This window comes from Notechis scutatus, chromosome 5 (assembly GCF_049901735.1).
Source record: "Notechis scutatus isolate UNSWTSFEM ecotype Mainland chromosome 5, rNotScu1.2, whole genome shotgun sequence".
In the NCBI taxonomy this organism is placed as follows: Eukaryota; Metazoa; Chordata; class Lepidosauria; order Squamata; family Elapidae; genus Notechis; species Notechis scutatus.
Window position 1 is genome coordinate 84,408,785 of NC_142013.1, and position 25,424 is coordinate 84,434,208.

Genomic DNA, 25,424 nt, shown 5'->3' on the forward strand with positions numbered 1-25,424 from the left:
GTTAACAGGGTTTTCATTCTGCCTTTCATACATGCACCCAATAAACCTTATAAATTGCTTCACCAAGACAGAACCCTGTGAGATAGTTTAGACTGAGAGAGAAAGTGATGGGTGGAAAGTCACCCAGGGAGCTTCCATGGATTAAAAAAAACCCTCTAGTCCTATTCTAACACTTTAACCACTACCCTATGGTGACTTAAAACTTCAAACTGAACACTTGCTACCATTTTACAGTTAACTTAATGTAGTTATGCAGAGCAGTTTAAATGCCACATTATTAATCTTGGTGCTCCAAGGCAGCTGAGCGGGATGAGCGCCATAGAGACAAGGTTCTTGACAAGTTGTGGGCTCGAGGAAAAGAAGCGGCCCAAACTTCAGAAAAAATGGCGCCCAGTATAGTTTCCTGCATAAATGAGGAGCAACCGTTATTAAGAGGAGATAGGCAACTGCAAACTGACAAGAGTGCAGTAACAGAAATGGCCACAGGGGGAGCTGAAGAGCAACAGGAGTCTATTGAGGCTTCAGAGATTATAATTTTTTTCTCAGTCTGCCCAGCAACTGACAGTTATAGGTCAGAGACCCAGAATGGCTCCAGAAGCCACATTTTCTCCCATGTCAGCTGGCATTAGACCCAGTCGGGGCAAGAGCCTGAATTCCAACTTAACATGCAGGCTGTTTTAAATGAGGCAGTAAGGCAAGGGGTGTCAGCTGTTTTAAAACAGACTAAGTGTTCAGAGGCTCCCGCCCCTTTATCCAGGCGTAGTAGGAGACACAGGTCTCATCATGAGGATGATCTCTCCCTACATTCAGAATCAGGGTTCTATGCCCCTGGTGAAAGCTCCCACTCTGTGATGACCCAGAGTATATCAGAAACATAACAAAACCCAAAGCATAACAAAAAGTCCTTTAATGCCTTCAACTTAGCTTCACTGTTTAATTGTTCACAATGGAGGAGTAAACTATTTTCAAAATAACATTTCAAAGGCAAGAAACACAGTTCACATTCAAAGAGCTGATAACGAAGCAAAAAACAAAAACAAAACGCACTGAATAAAGTTCCACGACAGAACAGGATAGATAATTGCCAACTTCAGGGAGATAACCAGGTACAGTCCGTTGGAAGAACGCCAACCAAGATAAACCTTTAGGAATAAAGCACTAATTTGTCTCCAGCGTCTGTTAGCACGCAGGTCCAACCTTTTATGCAGATCTCACACCTGCAACCCATGAAGAGGATCATGGCCCTCTCCTGAATAGACCACGTTTTACCCTGATCCTCTCCTCCCTGTGTGCCCTAGGATGGATAGGGGATGGGCCTGGGTCCTCCTCTGACTGCTCAATCGGCCTCTGCCCTTCCCCAGCCTCCTCCACCACCTCTGGAGCTACACTTCCACTCCCTATTGGCTGTTCCTCCTCTTCCTCAGAGTCAGTCTCCACCAGGGGCATGACACACTCCATCCAATCTGACAGTGGGCAAAGATGGAAAGAGATTACTCTGATGATGAAGGCCTCAATGAGGCTGAACAAGTCTCTATGCCAGCCTGTTCCAACCAGCCATCTTCAGGTAGCTTCTCTTCAAGGCTAAAAAAGCACAGGACGGGGCTTGGTTCCTGAACCACAGGAGCCTACTGACCCTTCTGAAGACCCCAATGACCCACTATTTTCTGGGGGGGAAAAACAAGTAACAGCAGATGTCATCCCTGCACCAAGGATGTTCACCACGGTCATCCAATGGCAGTGGTCATCCCTTGGGTCCAAGCCCTTCCTCCCTGGACAAGAAGCTGTTCAACGTGGGAGGTGACCTCTCCAAGGCCCTGGAAGTGCCCACTGTTGACACCCCAGTTGCGGCCCTGAAAGCCAACACCGACATCCCTGGGGAGCCTGAGGACTCAATGAAAGCAGAGGACAAGAGGGCTGAACAGACGTTGCAGAGAACACACCTGTCAGCAACATGGGCAGTGAGGGCCTCTACAGCCGCATCCCTTTTCAAAGGGCCTCTCTTATCTGGCTCCAGGAGCTGCAAGAGAGAATTCCACTGGATGATGTGAGATCACACCAACATGTGAACAAGCTATTAGCAGCAGTGGAATTTTCAGCTGATGCCACCCTCAGTGTGGCCAGATTTGCATCTAGAGCAATAGGGAGGCCTGTGACCTCTTGCTGCCTGCTCTGGCTAAGACAATGGCAAGCTGATATGAAACATAAGTGGAGGTTGGCCACTGCTCCCTTTAAAGGGGATAAATTATTTGGCTCTGGACAAAGTACTAGTGGGGTCCAAGAACAAAGGGAAGGTCTTGCCGTCCAGGTCCAGAAGAGGGGTGATTTAAGATCAACTCCCTATCTCAGACGTTCCTATTATAGGACTCCTGAAGCAGGAGGGGGGTTTTCTAGGCCCCAGAGGCCTTTCGTCCGCAGGCAGGATCAACCCCAGGACAGGACAGGTAGAAATCACCCATTGAACAAGAGGCCCTTTCGAGGGGCTGGGGGTCATCCCTTCCGATGCCCCAGATAAATTAGATGTCAACCCTCCCAATCCTGCGCAGGGGCTAAGAAATAAAAGGAGAGATCAAACCTGAATTTAAATTCCTAGATCCTGAGTCGGCCAAGGAGCTTTGATAGAAACTGCCTGTCTCGCACGAGGCTGAGCTAAAACTGGGGAACGCTACGGAGGAATCACGTGGAGGAGGAGGAGCGTTCCTCAATTAAAGCTCAGCCTGTGAGTGCAGAAACTGGAGCACCTCCCACTCTGGATGCTCGAAGCAGCTCTATGGAGAATGCTGTTTCCACCACAATGGAGAAGGGTCATTGGTTCCCATCTGATACGACCTTTCTCTTTGGGTGGAGATAGCATTCAGTCCCACCCTTTTCTGATCCATTCTGAATGTAATGGTGTATGTTATTGTTATAGGAGAACACGTCTGTTTGTCAATATTCCTTAGCCAATTTCTGGGAGGTTCCTAGCAACTGAGGGAATGTCCTCAAAGATTTGACAGACTCAGTCCAATCAGCAAGCAGAGACTGATCACCCAATCCTGAATGCTATCTCCACCCAAAGAGAAAGGTCGTATCAGGTGAGAACCAACTACCCTTTTAATCTCCTTACCATGGATCTTTCACAATTTCCCTCAGCAATAAAATGAATATTGCTGGTGATAGACTGCCCCTTACATTAATCATTTATGCATTGATCCTGATTAAATTTACTGCTACCACTTCCCATTGCTTTCAGTTTGAAATGAGGTTACCTACTGGTAGCTGTTATGAAACGCTAGTTTATCACTTAAAATATCAGTTCCATATTGTCACATTTTTCCCCTAATAACTATCATATTCTTTTATTTACTTATTTATTAAACAAATTTGTATAGTCACCCAAGTCACACACGGATGACTCCAGGCAGCTGACAATATTGAAAATCCACAACATAAAAGCCATACAATTGCACCCCACCCATACTTCTCATAATACCCTTATTAATAAGACACATGGTTTGAGAGTTTGCTATGGATACCGAATTACATTTTCTCTTGCTTCTTTGCATGTCTCCTACTCTGCAGAGATTGAATAAATGTTTGAGTTTTAAATGGATAATCATGCTGGAAAACAGATGTTAGGTTGAAGGGAAAGTATAGGATTTGTGATATTTTCTAAAGTTACAGATTGCTATCTACATTTATTGCTGTGTTATAAATAAAGAGATCGAGTGAATGAAATAAGCCCGTGGTCACACTTTTCTTTTGTCAGCAGTCCATGCCTTGAAGTTTTGAATTTTTCCTTCTAAACAAATGCAATTATTTTGGTTGTGAGCACACATTTTCTTAGCTTCATTCATAAAAATTGGTGGTGGGGTGTGACCTTTATGGGAAAGGAGTTAAAGCAAAAGGAACATCTTGGTATTTAATGTGAAAGAAAATAGTAATGGGATATTATATTTTTCATATTCATAAATAATATCAAGAATAATAGAAATATTAATCTGACATTTGGTAGAATATATTCTCAATACTTTTTTATTGAGAAGTGATTTTATATATGTATTATACTGGCTATTCTAATTCCCCTGCTCCATGGATTTTTGAGTGGATGCAAATGAATGAGGAATGCTAGGAATTACACTGGATGTTCTAAAAACTCTTAAATACATTGCATTAATCTTGAATGGATCTGATTTTGGTTTCGCATATTAGGATCATTAAAATCAGTAGGGCTTTAGTTAGAATAATTTAAGTAATTGATTTCAGTCAGTGGACTGTCACTAAATATGGGTCCTGTCCCATATTCTGCATTCTATCTTGTAAATAAATAATAATAAGTTTTGTTTCAATCCTTGATGTATATTTAGGTTTTTTAAAATCCTTTTAAAATAAAAAAGAATTACAAAATGAAAAGGTACATATTTTATCTCAAATAGCCAAGATTTGGAACTGCCAGAATATGCAAGTAGAGAAAATTGTTTTACATTGGCTATTGTGTTCATATTATTGCAGAATTGTTTGATTGCCACTTACAGTCCTTTTGGATTGAAGTGACATAAAAATCTAATAATAAGTAAGATTGGCTTGTTTTTGTTGAATGCTATATAAAGGTATGTTCTATTCCTTTTGCAAGAGATAAGATGAGAATTTGTGTTCTGTTGTCATTTAGATCTGCTTATGAAATTAATCCTTACTTTAGTATGATTTCCACATCTAATTCTGCAGGACTCTGTTTCAGATTTTAAAACAAAAATGACATGATTAGATTTGTGCTCAAATTCTATTCAGAGATATTTTGATTGATAGATGAGACAGATGCTGCAATGATTTTTAGTTGAGATATTTAGGGATTTATAATGTTGTGCCATCCCTTTGGCACATCCCTTTGTATGTTTCATAAAATAAAAATTGAAAAATATAATTTTACCTACACTTTGAATAGGATTAGAATTTGAAAATGAAGTGAGAAAGGGAAAGATGGCTTTTTAATAATATTACATGGCATATTACTTACAAATTTTCACTTGTATTTGCTTAATTTATTTTTAGGATGAAATAAGTGGTAGGCTATTGTTGATTCCCTTTGCATAATGGCCCATTATGGTGATCATTCTCTTAAAGCACTGGAGAATAGATCATGTATTCCTATACTGTTCCTACTGTGAAACATTTGTCTCGCCCACATTAAATTTATTTTGATGAGCATGCCAGCACTTTTGTTTTTTATCAGATCAGTACCTAGCTATTTTTCACAATGTAGGCAGGTTTTCTGCAGTTGTTATTTTGAGCCAAAGGGTGAAATGATTTTTAAGAAATCTCTCAATTTACAGATATACGTATACATAATCCTGGATAGCTTTACATTTGTGCTTTTGCTTGCATACTATAATTTCTCTATGGTCATAATACTAAACTTATCAAGGTCGTATCAAGTTTCTAAGATTGTTTTAGAGAATCTCCAGTACCTTAAGAGAATGATCGCCATTTTGTGTGTATGATTCTTATATTCCCTTTTGTTTGGATTATGCTAAAAGACTTGTCATTTGAATACCCAATTGGTGTCATTTTGCTGTGAAATGTTCTTTCATACAGTGAAGGTTTGTGTAATGGGTATGAAAGGTGATAATCAGCAGATTGCATCTCCCATGCCTTCTTTTCTTCTTGAATATGCTTTGAAAGATTTTGAGACCTTTACGAACTTTTATCACACCAAAGGTTTCTTTTCAAATATAACTATGTTTTGGGAATATGGTAATATTTTAGCATATTGAGTACATATTTTCCAAATACCATCAGAATATTAACATGTACTCCTGTTTCTGTATCCTTCTACAATAAATGTATACAATCCTAAAGTAGCCTAGTGCATTAATTGATGCTAAGAATCTATTATAGCTTAATTGTAATGATTATACCGATACCTATGTTGATAGTAAAAAGACACAGCTAGAAGGGAAAAGATGAGACACATTGGTGCTCCTTATAATTGTTAACAGATTTTCCTTGTGGATGTACCTATTGGGAAAAATACATATCTTGTATTCCTTTAATAAAGAAATAAATAGTTTATTTATTGTCTAAGACTCTTATATTAAAAATTTCAAATACCACAAAGAAAAATATAGTCAAAAAGTCATATTTCTCCTGTTGGCTTTGGAAGCCATTTTAGTACCAGAAGCTTCCACGCTGCCACATTCCTGTGCCTGGAAAAGTAGGAGGGGGGAATTGTAGAGTATTGGTAATTAGACATAATAGCATTCTTCTCTTCGGTCAAGGTCATGTTATTCCTGCACCTGCAGGAGGAGTGGTTGAAGGGATGTCTTTAGCTGGGGTGGATGGTGATTGGGCCATGTGATGGGCTGATGGGTGCAGGGGTTGGTTTTGGACTTTTGAATTACTAAGGGAAAACCCAGAACTCTCAGATTCGGGTTTTCCCAGATGTGCCAGTATACTACTCTAATAAAAGAAAACTTTGAGAAGATGCCTGTCTCAGAGTTTTTAATTGAAGTTGAGTTTTTCTGGAACGCTGACATTAACCCGAATCTCTAAATAGTTACCAGCACCCCGAAAGGGGGCTGTCCAGGGTGCTGAGTCCCAGAACCAACCTAAAGTTCGGGCGGTACAAAGACTCAGCGAAGATGGAGGAGAAGGAGGAGATCACAGAAGGAACTGTGGGAACAGATACCGGAGAACTTACTGAGACCCAGTATTCTTCTTCTGAAGATGTGGTGTGAGCCCTTGAAGCTGCAGAGGAGAGATGAAGGCTAGGCACTCAGCCCAAGGAAACGAATTCCTGGAAAAGTTGCCAGACTGATCCAATGGGACTGGAGGAAAAGTCGCCTGAACATCTTTTCTACTCCAGTCCAATGAAGTCAGCCCACGAATCAGAATGGAGAGATGTGGGGACTTCGGCATCCAACAATTCCCGAGACTGGAGCCTGTTGCCTCCGTCTCGAAGCCAATCATTGACAGGACTCCCAGAGTGTTTTGAGCTACTTGAAGTGGGAAGTTATGTCCTGCAGACCCAACCTCCCCAAATGAGATGGAGCTTTAACGCAATCCACATTCCCTTTTCCTGATCTAGTACCTGGCAGTGGAACCAACAGGGCGTCGGTATCTTTACACTCAGCTAGAGATGACTGGAGAATCAGCTCAGCATAACGGGCAAGTAGCAGGAGGAGATAGCAGATGCAGCCAGCATTTGGAATGCTGCAACCTCCAATTGCCCCTCTCCTCGTCAACCAGCCTTTATGCTACCCCCTGCGGAATGTATTCCCCCCAGGCTGGGGCTTCTATCCTGGTCATGGGTGGGTCCAATGCCAGTGGATGCCAGCACCATTGACACCACCTTCGAGACCACTATGGGACCAATTTGCCGCAATAATCCCGGCGCAGCAATGGGATCAGATCCAGCAGAAGGCTGCAGTCGCCCTCCCCTTTTCCAACTTGACAACCAGGTTAGCAGCCAGCCCCTATCTGCTGTGGCAGCAGCATCACAGCAGATTCCAGCTCAGCTGCCACCCGCCACCCATCACAGTGCCCCGGCAGGTCCTTCTCCTACTGCCCACCCCAGTGCCCCAGCAGGTCCCTGCCCTGCCACCCACCATAGTGCAGCAGCAGGTCCCTGCCCCACCGCCAGTCACCATGGCAATTCCACCAGCAAGACCAGCACCACCAAGGTTTAGAGCGACATTTGATGGGAAGCCTGCAAAACTTGCTTATTTCCTCAGCTGAGTCTGGGCACATAATATGGAGAACAATATGAAATAGATTGTGACTTAGTTTCAGAGATTTCAGATGGGATGAATGAGGGAGACGCTTCTGACTGGACAGCTTAGCTACACAATGAGGGGGCTGTTGAACTAAATGATGCAGATGGATTTGGTGAGCTGTTCTGGGCTAGATTTGAAGACCCCGACAGAGTAGGTGAAAATGAAGACAAAATAAAAGTGATGAAACAGACAAAAGACTTTGTATGGGACTTTAGATGGGTCACAGGAAATCTTGGATATTGGCCTGACAGAATACTTCTGCACTATTTTAAGGAAGCCATTGATGAAGAAGTCAGAAAAGCCTATGTGGTCCAAGGGGTACCAGAGTGACTACAAAACTGGTGTACCATGTTCATAGCTCTAGATAGAGAAATTCACCCACATTGCAAACCTTCATCTGAGAGGCCTCCAAGGAGAACATTGCCCTGATGTCCTCTGACTAAACCTGCTAAGGCCGTTCCTACCCAACCTGCAGGGGTTATCAAGTGCTTCTGTTGTGGTCAAGCTGGTCATTGAGCTTCCGAGTGTCTGGCACCTGCACTGGTTTCGCAACCGCGTCCAGCTGCAGTGACCAGAGGCAGAAGGGCTCTACTGAAGCCTCCAGAGACCAGTCAGTTTTCCAGATAAGTCGTAGAGGTTCCCCTCCCCACGGGAGAGAGCAGGGAACCTCTGGCAAAGAAACCCTTCCCGGAGAGGCTAATGATGAAGACCCAATGGTGAGTGCAGCCATCCCCGCTTTTACAGTTAAATTGAAGTTGGTGGTGCCTGAGGGAATTTGGAGAATTACAAGCAGAAATAGATACAGGATGTTCCAGATGTTTAATTGGGCTTCCAATTGTTGAGCAATTAGGGATAAAAACTAAAGGCCTAAAATGCCCAATCAAGTTTGAACCGGTAGATGGAACATTAATTGGAGGAGTCCCATCCACCCAGATTACAGAACTGATTAGATTAGAAATGGGAAGGCATCGTGAATTTATAAGATTTATAGTAGTTCCAAAAATGTCAGAATCTGTCATATTGGGATTTGCTTGGCTTGACAAATGGGCCCCTACCATTAAAGGGAAGATGGATACTAGAAAATTATAATTGGCATTGGCCTGCTGCCCCCTGTCCTTCCTGATAAAAGACCGCCAACTAATGGGGCCTACAGCCAGAAACAGCAGCTACCACTTCACACATTCCTCCAGGCAAACTCCAGATTCCTAAAGAATATAGAAACTTAGCCGAGGTGTTTAGTGAGGAGGAATGCAACATCATCCCCACTTTTCAAGCCACTGATTGCCATCGAATTAGAACCTAGGGCAAAGCTGCCCAAACTAAAAATGTCCATGACACCTACCGAAATGACTGAGTGGAGGAAATATATTGATGCCAACTTAGCCAGAAGGTTCATAGAACCAGCAAAATCTAGGTTGGCAGCCCCGGTATTATTTAAAGAAAAGAAAGATGGGTGTCTCCGATTATGCGTGGATTTCTGGGGGGTGAATGGGGTGTGCATACAAAACACGTAATGAAGGACTTTATAAAATCACCTGTTCAAAGGCAAAATATTTACCAAGCTAGATCAGAGAGAAGCCTACTACTGAGTCTGCATAAAAGAGGGAAACGAGTGGAAAACTGCATTTAACTGCCCTGAGTTTCCCATTCCAAGTCATGCCTTTCGGACTCCAATGCCCCCTCACTGTATTTATGCAGCTGATCAATGAGGTGCTACGTGAACATTTGTATAAGGGGGTCCTTGTTTACCTGAATGACATTCTTATATTTAGCGAGACCCTGGAAGAGCATGTCAAACTAGTCAGACAAATATTGAAAAAAACTTTTAGATGCCAAACTATACGCAAAGCTGTCAAAATGTGAATTCCATAAGGAGTCTTTGGACTACCTGGGGTGTCAAATCAGGATTGAGATGGACTCTGGAAAGGTGAAGGCGTTGCTAGATTGCAACCCCCAAAGACATGTAAGCAACCATTTTTTATAGATAATTCATCCCTTTGTTTGCTGAAGTTGCTTTAACAGAGTTACTAAAAACCAGTCCTTCTCTGACCAAACCAAAACCTAATCAACCTTTCACTTGGACAATGGACTGTTAAAAATCCTTTGAAACTTTAAAGCATCTTTTCCAGCGGAACTTATCCTCCAACATCTGGATCCAAATAAATCTTTTGTAGTCCAAGTCAATGCTAATGACATGGCTGTAGTGGCTTTGCTACTTCAAAAGAACTCTCAAAACAAACTGATGCCTTATGCTGATGTGTCCAGAAAGTTGACTGACACAGAACGTAGATGGACAGTTTGGGAGAAGAAGGCTTTTGCTGTGCAATGGGCTCTACTGTCTTGGAGGCATTTCCTGGACTGATCACAAAAACCTTGAGGCTTTGAAGACTCCTTGAAAGCTTTCCCCTAAACAAGTTCGCTGGGCTCAATACTCTAAACACTTTAACTTCAACTTAAAGTACTGTACATTCCAGGGGGAAAAAACCTATTGGCTGATGCCTTGTCCAGAAAACCCCAATTTGACAGCCGATGAGAGGAAATAGTGAATAATGCCATGATCTCCGAAGCCCAGCTGGCAGTCCAAGTACTAGGGCGCAAGCCAAGCACTGTTCTGACCTCCCCGAAAACAAGTTGACAACAGATTTAAAAGCTGCATTGTCAAAATAATGCGTGGTTTAAAGAAAACCATGGATTTGACTTTGCAGGAGGGGTTGGCTTGGAAAGGAAGCAAATTATATGTGCCTGCCAGCATGAGACTACAGTGTTAAAACAGAGTCACGACTTTCGGCTAGGGGGTCATTTTGGATTTCTGAAAACGCTCCATTTGGCGAGAAGACAGTTTTGTTGGCCAAAGATGAAAACCAATGTAGAGAACTATGTAAGAAGCTGCTCAATTTGTGCTACCATGAAAAACAGACCAGGGAAGCCACCTGGGTTTCTCCAACCTGTAGCCGAACCAACAAAACCTTGGAAGGAAATCGCAATGGACTTTATCGTTGAACTTCCAAACAGTGATGGAAATACAGTGGTTTCCAAATCATCAACTTATTCTCTAAGCAAGCCCATTTCACTGCTTGCAATGGACTGCCTTCAGTGAAAAAGCTGGCCAAACTTTGTGAAACATATTTACAGACTTCATGGAGTTCCACGGCGAATAATTTCAGATCGGGAAGTTCAGTTCACTGCTAAGTTCTGGAGGGAGTTCCTAAAGTCCATTGGATCATCCCAGGGACTTAGCTCTGCTTTCCATCCGGCTACCAACGGATCTTCAGAACATACGAATGCCATGGTGGAACAATACATTAGATGTGATGTAAATTATCAACAGGAAAACTGGGCAGACTTGTTACCATTCGCAAAAGTGGCATATAATAACGCTGTACATGGTAGTACTGGGTTGACACCTTTTCAAATAACTACTGGCATGGAGTTTGTTCCTATGCCTGAGTTACCTAGAGCACCCCCGGGCGGGAACAACTTCCGCCGGGGCCCGGGGCCCGGGGTAGATGGGGGGGGGGGGGGGGGGGTTGGGGGGGGGGGGGTTTTTTGGGGGGTTGGGGAGGTTTTTCCTTTTTTTTTTTTTAAAGGGGGTGGGGGTGGGGGGGGGGGGGTGTTTTTCAGGGGAAAGGGGGGGGGGGGGGGGGGGGGGGCGGGGGGCGGGGGGGGGGGGGTGGGGGGGGGGGGGGGAACAAAAGGTTGGGGGGGACCCAGACCCTCCATGTCCCTAATAGAATGGGTGGACACATTAAAGAAAGGGTGGGACAATACAAAGAAAGCCTTAGCGGAAGCGGCTGAGGAATATAAAAAACAAGCAGACAACCACTGTTCTCTCCAACCACCTTTTCGAGTGGGAGATGAAGTATATTTATCAACTAAGTAAGATTGAAATTACCTAGTAAGAAACTTGGACCAAAAATCATTGGCCCTTTTCCTATAGTGAAAGTAATTAACCCTGTTACTGTTCAGCTTAACCTCCCTTGAATACTAGGGAAAATACATCCAGTATCCCACAGCAATCTGTTAAAGCCAGCAAAGAGGTTCTGCTTTAAGACCTATACATGCCGCTCTTCCCAAGCCTGTGGTAGTACAGGGTGAAACAAATTATGAAGTAAAAAAGATTATTGATTCTCGATCGTAGAGGGGTCGCTTAAAATATTTGGTTCACAGGAAGGGGTACCCTTTGTCAGAAGCAACTTGGATGAAAGGTTGGGATGTCAAAGCTGATAGACTAGTTAAACAATTTCATGATAACTTTCTATACAAACCAAAAGGTCCTCCTGGAGGGGGGGAGAGGGGGTTAAAGTGATTTGTTTGGACAGTGCATTAACCCCTTACTATGTTTTGTCTATTTTATTTTCCAGGACTTGATTTTTTCTTGGGGGGGGGGGATGCCTGTCAGCTTTGGAAGCAATATTAGTACCAGAAGCTTCCATGCTGCCACATTCCTGTGGAGGGGGGAATTGTAGAGTGTTGGTAGTTAGACATAACAGCATTCTTCGCTTCGGTCAAGGTCATGTTATTCCTGCACCTGGAGGAGGAGTGGTTGAAGGGATGTCTCTAGCTGGAGTGGATGGTGATTGGGCCATGTGATGGGCTGATGGGTGCAGGGGTTGGTTTTGGACTTTTGAATTTCTAAAGGAAAACCTTTAGTACACTCTCAGATTCGGGTTTTCCCAGATGTGCCAGTATACTACTATAATAAAAGGAAACTTTGAGAAGAGTTTTTAATTGGAGTTGAGTTTTTCTGGAACGCTGACATCTGCACTCAAGAAGAACTTTTAGTATTGTTAAGAAAGTGCTTAGATCTCCAATTATTTGAACGATCAGAACAGAATAACAGAGTTGGAAGGGACTTTGTAGATCATCTAAGTCCACCCCCCCCAAGTTGGAGACCCTACACCATTTCCGACAGATCGCAGTCCAGTCTCCTCTCAAAAACTCTCACAACCTCTGAAGGCAAGCTGTTCCACTGGCTGATTGTTCTCACTGTCAGAAAATTTATCCTTATTTCTTGGTTGAATGATAGGTTTCTGTCCATTATTTGTTGTCTGGCCTTCAGGTGCTTTGGAAAATTTTGACTCCCTCCTCTCTATGACAGCCTCAAATATTGGAAGTCTGCTATCATGTCTCCCCTGGTCCTTCTCTTCACTAGACTAAGCGTGCCTAATTCCTGTAACCAGTCTTCATAGGTTTTCGCCTCCAGTCCCCTAATCATCTTTGTTGCTCTTCTCTACACTCTTTCTAGAGTCTCAATATCTTTTTTATAGTGTGGTGATCAAAACTTGAGGCAGTATTCCAGGTGTGGTCTTACTAAGGCTTTATAGAGTGGTGTTAGTACCTCACGTGATCTTGATTTGAATCCCTCTGTTAATGCAACTTAAGATTGCAATGGCTTTTTTGGCTGCTGCTGCATCAGTGGAAGACTTATTGAGCAGGTTAAACCCTTTAAATATGAAGCATAAAATTATATAAAGCATAAAAAAGCTTATAGTAAAATTTCTTGGCCTTGTTATTATGTTACAGATACTTTTGTCTTCTACCTGCTAGATTTGGGGGGGGGGGGGGGGGGGGGGGGGGGGGGGGGGGGGGCTTCTTTAGCAGTCGGGGTGGAGGGCGAGAGCGACTGAGAGGCCCAGAAGACAGGCTTGGTTGCTTCCCCCTCCTTTTCTTTGTGTCGATCCCGGCATCCGCAGGCGGGGGGGGGGGGGGGAAAAGGGAAATTTTTGTTTTTCAGTGGGAGGGGGGGGGGGGGGGGGGGTGTGTTTTTGGGAAAAAAGTGTTATACGCCTGATTTTTTGGGGGGGGGGGGTAATATTGTCTTCCGTAGATTTTTCTACATTTCAGCCTTGGCTTGTATCTTACAACCAGGCAAATTTAAGCAGAGGATTTGATGCAAGACATTCAAACTGAAAGACCCAGCTTTTAACTTTTATAAAGAGGTGCAGAGAGTAATCATGAAATCTCCCCACCCCCATCACTGACTTGTTAAAAAACTAATTGATTTAATTATAAAGCAGAGAGGTGCCTAAACTGAGTTTGAAGCCCATTTTGAATGTCAAATGAAGTCAATATCCTGGTATAAGAATGGTGGAATATAATTTTAATTATTTATGTGAGATGGATGAAATATTTTGAGTGGTTATATTAAATTTTGAGACATTTACTTTTATCACACTGTTAAGTATTCTATTGATTAACGGACTTCAGCAGACAGCCTTAGATGAAAATACTGATTGTAAATTATTAAATTCATTAGATTTTGATAAACTCTTCACAATATTTGATAAACCAGTTTGGTCTAGGGCTGTGATGGCAAACCTATGGCACGCGACGTGGAAAAGGTTAGCCATCACTGGGCTAGGGATTAAGGCATCAGGCTCGAACACAAGACTGTGAGTTCAAGTTCCGCCTTAGCCATGAAAGCCATGTGTCTTCAGACCAGTCAGTCTCTCTCAGCCAAGTCTGCCTCATAAGGTTGTTGTTATGGGGAAAATAGGAGGAGGAAGGTATGTTGGATTTGTTTGCCAGCTTGAGATATTTGTAAAAATAAAAAAGGTGAGGTACAAATTAAATTAATGAATAAATAAAATACTAATTCATGATAGAGCACTTAATAAAAATACATATTGCTTTAAAAGTAAGATTTCTGGAAACACATCAAATTTTCTATTATTGCAATTGATTTTTTTCAGTAGTAGAATAGATAAAAAAAACTTTTTGATTTGCTTACTTTTCATATTAGCTTATTCAATAAAATTTAGCATTGTTTGTTCTTTAGGGACGTTTTACATTTATATATTTTATTAAACTTTATATTTTAGCTTTTTATTTTAAAGAGGAGAACATTGAGTATAATCCTAAACAAAATTAATTGGAAAACGGTTTTATTGACTTCAATGAGACTAATTTTAGGGACAGAGAAAAACGTGCAATATTTTGTTTAAAGTGCATTTTAAAAAATGGTATCAGGAATGCAGATTCCCAGAGTTAAATATTTGCATTTTGTATGTAAATGGATATTACTTTTGTGTGTGTGATGTCTTAGGGCTTCTTGAGGCTTAATATTAAATGGGTAATAATATAAAGCATAAAAAAGCTTATATAGTTCAGTTAAAATATCTTGGCCTGTTATTATGTTATTGATTTGCATATATGTGTGTGGAAGGGAAGTTATTTTTTGTTGTAATTGTTGCATCACAGGTGATTTATGTGCCTTCATCAGAAGTTTTTATGGTTGAGATTTTAAGTGGAACCTCCTGTTTTCTTATCAGTTCCATTTTGATTACTGTGTCTACAGCTTGCATATTTTGTTTGCCCCCTTTCTTACTCTGTCATGTTTAAAAATATAAGTAGTTATAGAATGTAGGTTTTTCTGGCCATTATTTGTTATCTAGGTAATATTATTTCAAGATTTCCCTAATTCTTCAAAAAGTAAACACTGTATAAACATTTATTGTGTAATCTGCAAGGTTTCTGTTACTAGCTTTCTGTGGAAAGAATGATCTCCAAGGTCCCCTTTAACAAATGTTCTATAGATAGCAGTAGTTTATTCTTCATATTCGGGCAACAGACCAAAAGAGGAGGTCCCCTAACACTGACACGATTGTATACTGCTGATAGCTCAGTAAGGCACACAGGAAATGGTCTTCAGGAATCAGCATGGAAACTGAAAAAGATATTGAGCACCTGTATCGGTTTTCTCGAAAACGATTCCAACCATTTCCCAAATAATACGTCCTATTTCTTTATCAGGTGATACCCCATTATATACCTTCTGTTCCTCTGGCATGCAATGATAAGAAATTATTTGTTCTCCAACTCTAGCCTGCTGAAGGCCATGTTTCCTGCCATAAACAAAAAAAGCATCTTTCTAATAACAGTGCAGTGATATCTAAAAGTAAGATAATAAGGATAATTACAGTTTCTAATCAGTGCTTCACATCTGCTAATGGATCTGATCAGATTAATGGCATCTTTTTCCAAAGACTGTAGAAGCATATACATTGGTGGCTGTACCAACATTATTGCTCTTACTGCAAACTCTGAAGATGCCTGACTATATCAGCATCTCCATCACCTATATCAAAACAATAGAGAACCTACTTAAATGTGACAAATAGGGATAGAAGATAGATACAGGCTGCCTAGTCTATATAAAAAAGTTGCTCTTGCTTCCCATAAAAAAAATGACCAAAGCAAAATCCATGTATATAAACGCAAGAATCACAATTCTGTTAATTGACATAGCCTTCTGGCCATGCAATTAATTCATATAAACAATATTATAAATTGAAGTTATTCTAACATGAGCAAAGGAAAAAGGTTTTTTTTTTCAAGTGCTAAGAGATTGTAGGATTGAAATAACTACTACAAAAATGGTTTCCAGGTTCATCCTCTAAGAACAGTTTATACTTGTATATAATGATAAAGGCTTTGGCTATGTTTTTGGCATATTTATTCAGCATCCCTTTAATGGATTTTAAGACCAGATTCAGGAACATGAAATAGAAATTCAAAGTGAGATAAGCAATATTTCTAGAATCCTATTGACTAAAATGTAGAAAATTTTAACTTTTTGAGAGATAGAATTCATTGTATGTATTTGTTTCTCCTTGTGGACAATGAAATACTGAAGTTCTTAGCTTGCAGATTTCTGCCTACCCTGAAAATATGGTTTCTTTTGATTAAATAATCTCTAATGTCCTAAATAATTAGAACTACTGTGTTTGCATGTAAGAAAACAATCTCCTAGTCTATGATGACTGGGAAAGTGAAGATAAATAGGTTGATAAAGTGGTAGTGAGTGTGCATTCATGTTTAAAAGAACATTAACAAAATGTTATATAAAATTCTTAGTATATTATATGTTAGAGTTTGCAAAGGGATACTGTGTTTCTCACAAAATAAGGCCGGGCCTTATTTTTTTTTGACCCCTGAAAAAACGGGTAGGCCGTCTTTTCGGGGGTGACTTAAATTCCTCCCCCACCTAGAGCGGCCCATACGCATGTACCTCGCCGCGAGGCCACTTCTATCGGCCAACGAAAGCTCCCCGAAGGCAGAGTCCCCAGCCACTTCGGGGTGAGTGCCCATGTCCCCTCGCCTTTAGGCAGTCTTTTTAGGCGATGGAAGCTCCCCAAATGCAGTCACCAGCTACTTCAATCGGCCAGTAGAAGCAGCCTTGCAGCGAGGGGAGTGTGTGTGTGTGCCACGCCTCGTCCCGAAGCGGCTGGGGACTCTGCCTTCAAGGGAGCTTTTGTCTGCCGATAGAAGCGGCCTCGCAGCAAGGGGAGTGTGTGTGCGTGTGTGTGTGTGCGCTCGCCCCAAGGCCGCTTCTACCGGCCGATCGAAGTGGCTGGTGACTGCATTCGGGGAGCTTCCATCGCCCGAAAAAGACTGCCTAAAGACGAGGGGACACGGGCAGCCACGCCTTGCCCTGAAGCGGCTGGGGACTCTGCCTTCAAGAGAGCTTTTGTCTGCCGATAGAAGGCCTCGTGGCGAGGGGAGTGTGTGTGTGTGTGCGCTCGCCCTGAGGCCACTTCTACCGGCCGATTGAAGTGGCTGGTGACTGCACTTGGGAAGTTTCCATCGCCCAAAAGAGACTGCCCTAAAGGCGAGGGGACACGAGTAGCCACGCCACGCCCTGAAGCGGCTTGGGATTCTGCCTTCAAGGGAGCTTTTGTCTGCCAATAGAAGCAGCCTCGCGGTGAGGGGAGTGTGTGTGTGCGCTCGCCCCGAGGCTGCTTCTACCGGCCGATTGAAGTAGCTGGTGACTGCATTTGGGGAGCTTCCATCCCCCGAAAGAGACTGCCCTAAAGGCGAGGGGACACGGGTAGCCACGCCACGCCCTGAAGCGGCTGGGGACTCTGCCTTCAGGGAGCTTCTATCGGCTATCGGGGTATTCTAGCCTACGCTACCTGCAGGGCACTCCTAAAGGCAAGTTTTCTCCCCATCCCCCCCCGCCCTTCCCCTGCCCATTTCTCTTCACCTCGTAGTTCTAACAAATGATGTGAGAAATGGCGGGTTTGAATAGGCCTAAATTTTGGGGGCGGGGCTTAATTTCACCTCATGCCTAGAAATCATGCTGGGCCTTCCTACTGGTGGAGGCCGTATTGTTGGAGAAACACGGTAGTTTTTAATTGGACATAGGTTTATTGAATAGGATTATTATGCTTTGTTTTTTTTTAAAGTTATTCATTATAGTCATACCAATCTTGAGCAACTACTGTATACTATATAGCAAATTCTTCTTTGGATAATTCTTTTTAGGGGCAATAATATGCTTTGAGTTATAACATGCATTTTTACCACATCAATTGATTTTTGAACATTTCAATTTCTATCACTTTAGTGTCAGGAATAATTTATTCTATGAATATCATACTTCGTTACAATAAATTCACTGCAGTTTAGTTGTCTTAGAGCTTTTTAAATGTCATATAAAATGATTTATTCATGTAAAATACCATGACAATAGACCAAGTTGAATGGTTCTTCTTGTTTTGATTTTTTTCTAAGATAAATTCATATATTCTGAATCAAGTGTTTTTAAAAGATGCAGATTAAAAAGGGTCAGAAAAAAATTGCCATATTTTTCAAGCTCAGGAAGAAATCTGTAATCTTTTTGAAATAGCATGTGACTGAAAAAAAGTCCACATGCTACAGCATCTGTGAACCATACTTTTAACCCTAAGATTGGCTAAGAGGAATTTTGACTTGGAACCAAATTATAATCACAAGCTTTATTGGGTTTTTTTATTTCCTTATTAGTAAGATTCATTAAAGCATGTCCATATCTTGCAGTAAATATTGGTTTGCTGTATATGTTGTTTCTAATCCTAACTTTTTTTAAAGTTGATTTTAGAAGGAATTTCCTGGCACCACTTTCAGGGAAGCCTTTCTCTGTTGGAACAAAGAACCACTTTCCAATCTGATGAAATTGCCTCTTAAGAGCATAACTGTGTTACACTGAAAATTGAGTTTAATTTATAAAACAGTTATATGCTTAGGAAGGTTGTACACAAGATTTTCTTCTGTATAAAGTATGTTGCAATCATTTTTGGATGTCATAGATGAGATTGGAATTAGATCATTTCAGAAATTGAAATGACAACTCTGTAAAGAGGCTGTAACTCTGCTTTTATTTTCTCGTCTTCATTCCTTTGGTATATTTTAAACATTAATACCAAAATCCATTCTCCCCCCCCCCCTCTCACACACACACGGAATCCTAAGAGTGGATGGATCTAAATAATTAATGTGTTTAATGATTAATTTTGAAATGGTCATGCTAAATTCTGTCACAACCCATAAAACACGTACCAAAAGCAAATGCTACTTTTCTGCTACTATTTTCAGAATGTGACATTTCAACAGAAGTTTTCTCACATTAGAAGAGATTTAGCTGGCTTGTTTCTTCCACGTGTTTTGATAGGGTCTAATTTTTCAAATGTAGATGTAAGAGCCTCCATTCAATTTGTTGGTCTCCAATGCTGGAGGCATGATATAAATAAGAGTGCTTGTAATTATCTCAGTGATTTCTGTCTCATTATAAAGAGGTTAACTGATAGACAAGCTCTCTTACAAGAACACAAGAGATGCCCTTTGTCTTCCTTTACCAAACCATGAGGCTTGAGAAGTCAAGAGAATATATCAAGTCATGGATACTTGCATCTCAAGCAAGCTCAGGTCTCAGTCTTATCAGAGCGCTCTGTTTCTCTGCTGTCCTCACAAATGGGGCACACTTTTGACTGATAAAACAACACTGCCATTGTCCAAACCTGACACAATCAGACTTTTAGCAAGCAGCCTTACATTTTTTATTTCAAGCTGTCAAAAATAGTAATCTCTGTGGAATTAAAATACCCTGAAACCCAGTACTAGTCAATCCACAATTTATGCAGTTGTGTGTCTGATATCTATTTTGATATCAGCTATTCTTTAAGATAGAAAAGTGTAAATGGGTTTCTTCAAGGAGATTGTCAGAGGGGATTTCCCTTTACCAAGTGTTCTTTTATGGATGCTTCTTTAGCATGTCCTAGTTTCAGAGGTATTAACATGTTGACCCACTGAGTAGAACAACATTTATACAGCAAGACCTTCCTGTACAGAGCCTATAAAGCATCTGCTTTAGGAAAGTTCTAGTCACATCTGTGTTTATGAGAACTTGATTTTTTAGTCAAATCAGTGCCTACAGTTAATCCTAGAGCATTTGGTTGACAGGCAGGAAATCAATAACTTAGCAAAATGTGGCACTTCTGCAGCTTATTCTGTGGATATTAGTCTCAGTAGTATTCACTTATTAATTTGAGCCATGGCCTATATAAAGTCACTGTATACAGAAGTAATTTCTAAAATTGGAATATAGATTTCAAATCCAAGCCATTTAAAAGTACTTAGGGAAGTTTTAATTGAGTACAAGAATAAGGCCTCATATATCTTCCAAAAGGGAGGAATATAAAGATCTTGGAGAGTTATATTATTTTCCTCTACTTGGTCTGTACTGGATCTCATAATTTCAAGGTGGATCTAAACCTCACTGTAAACATAGCAGCTTTAGAATATGTCAAGGATCATTGTGTCAGTTTGTTTACTACATACAGCAGCAATAGCAACTATGCTAAAATTATTGCATTTCTTACTAGCTTTTGATGTAAGTTAATAGCAGACATGTGGGTTCTAAATACCACTTCAAGATGATTATAATAGACTGTTTTCAAACTCATAATTTTATTTTTTCCCAAATCCAGAAACATTCCATGGTGTTAAAGGATATAGATTTTTTTGCAGTACAGGAACTATATTATCAGTACTATCTACAATATTTCAGGTTAATTCACTGTTCCTTATTGTGTTGACAAAGAAAGATTTGAAAAGAATAAATTGGTTTACTGCCCGAAGTTCCAGATTATAATAAATTATAAGGCATCCCTGAATTTGTGGGAAACTCTGTATGACAATTAATCCCGGTTACGTCCATTAGCCCTCAGTACATTTGGAATATCCCCGTATGCTAATATTAGGAGTTTAGAATATGAGAGTCTGACAGAAACAATTTCTTTTTCTTTTTTGTTTCTATTTGTTCTTGCTTTTCAGAGCAAGTAGGAGAACAATTTGTATCATAAAGTCATAACCTAATAAAACAAAAATGTAGGTAAAATATGAAATAAATACAGATGCTCTTAATTGGATCACTATCTGAAAGATTTTAGTTTCTAATATCTATCTAAAAGTCACAAGGGAGTAGGCCAGTCTGATTTCCTTGAGATTTTATTCCATACCAATGTGCTGCCATTGAAAAGCAGGAATGGTGCTCCAGAGGGCAGGTGTCATGGCAGAAAAGGCTCTTCCTAGGCCCTCCTGAATCTTAATTCGGTACTGGATAGGATTCAGAGCCTGCCTGTCCTGCTGGATCTAACAGGATGGATATATATACTTGCGAGCTTGCAAGTAACCCATATCAAGCCATGAAAGGCTATATAGGTAACTACATTTTTAAACTGAACCTGGAAACACACTGGCAACTGATGCATCTTGTGGCACAGAAGTGTTAAGATGGACTAAATCAAAAGTACCCACAGTTTTCCTCATCACTACCTTTGTACCAGCTGAATCTTCTGATTGGTCTTTAAGGGCAGCCATATAGAATGCATGTACCGTGTTTCTCATATAATAAGGCCGGGTCTTATTTTTTTCCGTATTGTTGGAGAAACAGGGTAGTAATCCAATTTGGAGATGACCAAGACATGAATGAATCACAGCCTTTCTGCTCTGGTTGTTTAGAAACAGGTGCAATTGATAGCTATGAGAAATCGATACAAAGGGCCTCCTACCTGTGGCTGCCATCCGCTCTTTGAAATTGTGCATAGGAACCATCTGAGGTTCCACTCTCATTCAGAACAAAAGATTGAATGTCCCTATAGCACCGTGATGACGAACCTAAGGCATGCATGCCAGAAGTGGCAGGCAGAGCCACTTCTGTGGGCACGCGAGAGGTCGCCCAGAAGAACCCCACTGCGCATGCTTGTGCGTCGCCCACCCTACAGCTGATTGTGGGCTATCTGGTGCATGGGTGTGTGCGTGAGGTACGCAGGCATGCGCAGAGATGTATGGCGCACATAGGGGGTCACACGCATGTGCAGGGGGCGTGGGGGGCCTGCGCAAATTGCCTTCTGGGTGCTGGCATGCGAGCGCAATTTTCGGCATGAGTCGAAAAAAGTTAGCCACCTCTGCTGTAGCAACTTGCTCTTGAAGCTTGTTTCCCATCAAAACCACCACAGCCTCCAGATACTAAACCAGGGTGCAGTTTGGTGACAGATGAGGGATCATGATATTGATTCTCACCTAAAGAAAATTTGTAACTATAAACTGAACAATTGGACCACAAGCCACTCACACAATAAGGGGGGACAGAACATTAGGTAAGAATGCTTTACTTCCCTTGTCAACATGGTATTGTCCCAAGCACATCCATGCTCAGATTCTCTTCTGTTTTTCTCCATCAGCTGCTTTTGTGGTGCTTTTTTCTAAACATCTCTCTGAACATGACAATAAATTGGACTGGGTGCTTAGGCCAGTCATGTCCAATGTTCGGCTTGTCTCCTGTTGCCTGCGTGCCGCTGATAGCTCTTAATACTAGTAGCTCAGCTTTCAAATATGGCCTTTTTTTAGCTGACATTTCTAGACTGGTTGAGTACCATGCCATCCCTTTTTATATTCAACAACAGGTTTAGAAGGGCTTTTTTTACTCTTAAAGATCAGGTTAGGTTAGGTTATTTTTATACAGAAGCAAAGTTTTTGCAGATTTTTGTGCTGCTTGCAAAAGGCTTTCCTTACTGCAGCATAATGCAACAATTCATTTTCCATTTTAAAGCATAAAACTTGTTGACATTAAAATATAAATGTAGATTTTATAATTAGAAGTCTCTTCTATACTTTCCCTCAAATTTTAGTTCATGTCACAAATGTATATCAAGGGCCAGCAAGCTAAGACTTCACCACAGTGCTGCAATGAAAGCTGTCGTTTAGGGTACTTGTGTGTGACATTGTGATGTCCATGCAAAGTTCACTTCTTTTGTGTCATGATGCATATGCCTTCCTGTGGACACCTATCAGTAATTGTTGTAATAAAGTTTTTCCAGTTATAAAAAAAAAATTAGGCAGTAGGTGATTAGCAGTATTTTGATTAAAAGGGTGGTTTAGTTAAAGCTCAGAAGAAATTTGTTGTACCACATTCATATAAAATAAACCTGAGGTCTCAGGTTTTTAAAACTACCAAGACATAAAGTTAATTTAATGTATGCTTACCACAAGATATATCAATGTTTAAATTAACGGACTTGAAATGAGAAAAATCATCACTTAATTCGTTTGCGCTATATATAATGTCTTTGAGCCATTCTTGACAGCAAGCAACTGCTTGGGCAACCCCTTGTAGTTTTCTTGGCAAGGGACTTGGAAGTGATTTGCCATTGCCTTCTTTCTAGGGCTAAGAGAGGGACTGGCCCAAATCAGTTGATGCCTAAGTAGGAATTGAATAACTCTTAATTGTTGCCAAGAAAAGTGCAGAGGCTTCTTCAGGCAGTCACCAGGAATCAAGCATGACTTATAGGCACCAAAAAACCCAAACCCTAATCTCACAATCATAACAAGATCAGTAGGTTTGTGTGCGTTCAAATATAACTCTGAAAAACATAAACATTGGGCAAGTTTTTCAAAAAGAAAACAATCATCTCAGTCATTTGGAACTGCCTTCGTTTCTCCTCCAGTACACTATTTTTGGAATGCCTGAAAACATGAAATAAGCTGAATGAAAACAGTGGTGTGTGATTATCAGTAGCTACAAATACTAACTAAAGAAATGACCTCATTTCTCTAATGGATGAATTTTCAGGTCTGCTGGCTTGAGCTGAAAATCACGATACTTATGAATAAGTAATTTCTTCTGTTTGGCAGTGTTTCCAATTAAATTATTCCATTTTCAACATTTCTCAAGCATTCTAAAACAGTGGAGTGACAGGACACATGCTCTTGCCCTACTGCTCCCCTCTCCACATAGCACTTCAGTTTCTTGTTCAAGGGAAAGGTTTGTATTTGGCTGAATGTAATTACAGGCATTATTTGAGTACTGTAATGGCAACCTTCCTGATCTGGAACAAAATTTCAATCGCATTTCCCCTACTCTGGTAGGAATACATGTCCAGTTAACATCTTCATATTGTTTTTAGAATGCATACAAACTGGGGACCCAGTTTAGTATAGTGATTAAAGTGGTGGCCTAGAAACCAGGAGATCTGAATTCTAGTCCCTCTTTAGGATTGAAAGCCAACCGGGTGTGGGCCAGTCACTTTCTCCCAGCTGAACTCAAGATGGCTGTTGGGAAAAGAGGAAGAGGAAGGAGCATTACGTATGTTTCCCGGCTTGAATTACTTCTAAAGTAATAAAAGTAGGATAAAAATCAAATAAATAAAAAGTTTTAGTTAGTAATCATGGACCTGGTTGACAAAATGGAAAACTACTTTCTGTTCTTTAGAGGTATTGGTACCCTTACACCTAAGCCTGGTGTTTGTGATGAAAATCCATGAGGTAATCAAATCTGTTGCTGTTAACACAAAACGTTTGGTAGAATTGTTTATGGAAAGTCTAGTTGCCTCTTGAAAAAGCACCTTTGGGATGTTTTGAAAGAATTGTATAGTTTGAGTTTTATATTGAAACCAAGTTTCCATGTCTTCTTATGTCTGTGATTTATATGGAATTTTAGGTCCCGGGGAACTGACATCAAATACAGGAATAAAGCCTGTGTATCACTTGCTACATCCTAGGAAGCAGATATATTATTTGTAGCTGAGAGTTGAACTGCTGAGTCTCTGGTGCTCTCTGAGCTTGATTGGTTTTTTGGCAGATGTTTCATGATCAAACTAGGTAATACCCATCATCATCTGTGTTTATCTAGTTTGGTAATGAAAAGTCTGCAAGAAAGCAACCAAGCTCAAAGAACACCAGATACGTAAGCAGTTTCAGCAAATAAACTTTATTTTAAAAATAACATGAAAATAGCATTGTCTGCAGAAGGAAATTAAATGTTTATAATGAGTTAAAATAATAAAAAAAAATCTGTGTCTTCATAGCATTTTAAATTCAAGAGCAAGTAAGTCTGAGTAAGCTTATTTTTTTTCTGAGTAAGCTTATTTTTTTCTAATTCTAATTTTTATTTGCCTTTTTCCTGAGTGCTAATGAATGTAATCTGTGATCTTTGGAAGATATGTAATAGATCCATGTAATATTTCTAATTTTATTGAAAGAATTGCTTCAGAATGCAGAAATACAAATGCAGAAAATATTGTTATCTTATTAAAACAGATTCATCTGTTTCTGATACAGTGAAGATGAAATGAAAGTCACTACAGGAACTTTGCAGTCCTGGGAAAAGACAAGGTTACTTTAATGAGACAGGTTATTTTTCCCCTTGAAAGTTGCAGAAAGCAGAGAGACATTTTCTATTGCTGTTCTTAAATTTGACCAAATAAATCTTGACCAAAGGAAGGCTGCCAGTTTGTTGCAATGTTATAGCACATTACTTGATTGGTGCCAAGTGTATGCCAGTGTGGTGAATGGAGCACAAGAATGCTGTATTATCAAGGGAGCAGGAAAAAGTTGTTTCAGGTTGCATAGGAGAATTTT

At 40.7% G+C, this 25,424-nt stretch overlaps 1 protein-coding gene across 8 annotated transcripts in view; it reads left to right on the forward strand.

Moving 5' to 3' along the window:
- NCK2 (NCK adaptor protein 2) overlaps positions 1 to 25,424 on the forward strand; it is a 79,649-nt gene that overhangs the window by 17,224 nt on the left and 37,001 nt on the right. The window contains exon 2 of one of the 8 annotated variants that reach the window (XM_087967203.1): positions 2,909 to 3,071. The exons of the other annotated variants lie outside the window; for them this stretch is intronic. The gene's annotated coding sequence lies outside the window, so the exon portion shown is untranslated. The remainder of the gene's footprint in view (positions 1 to 2,908; positions 3,072 to 25,424) is intronic. 8 annotated transcript variants of the gene reach the window in all.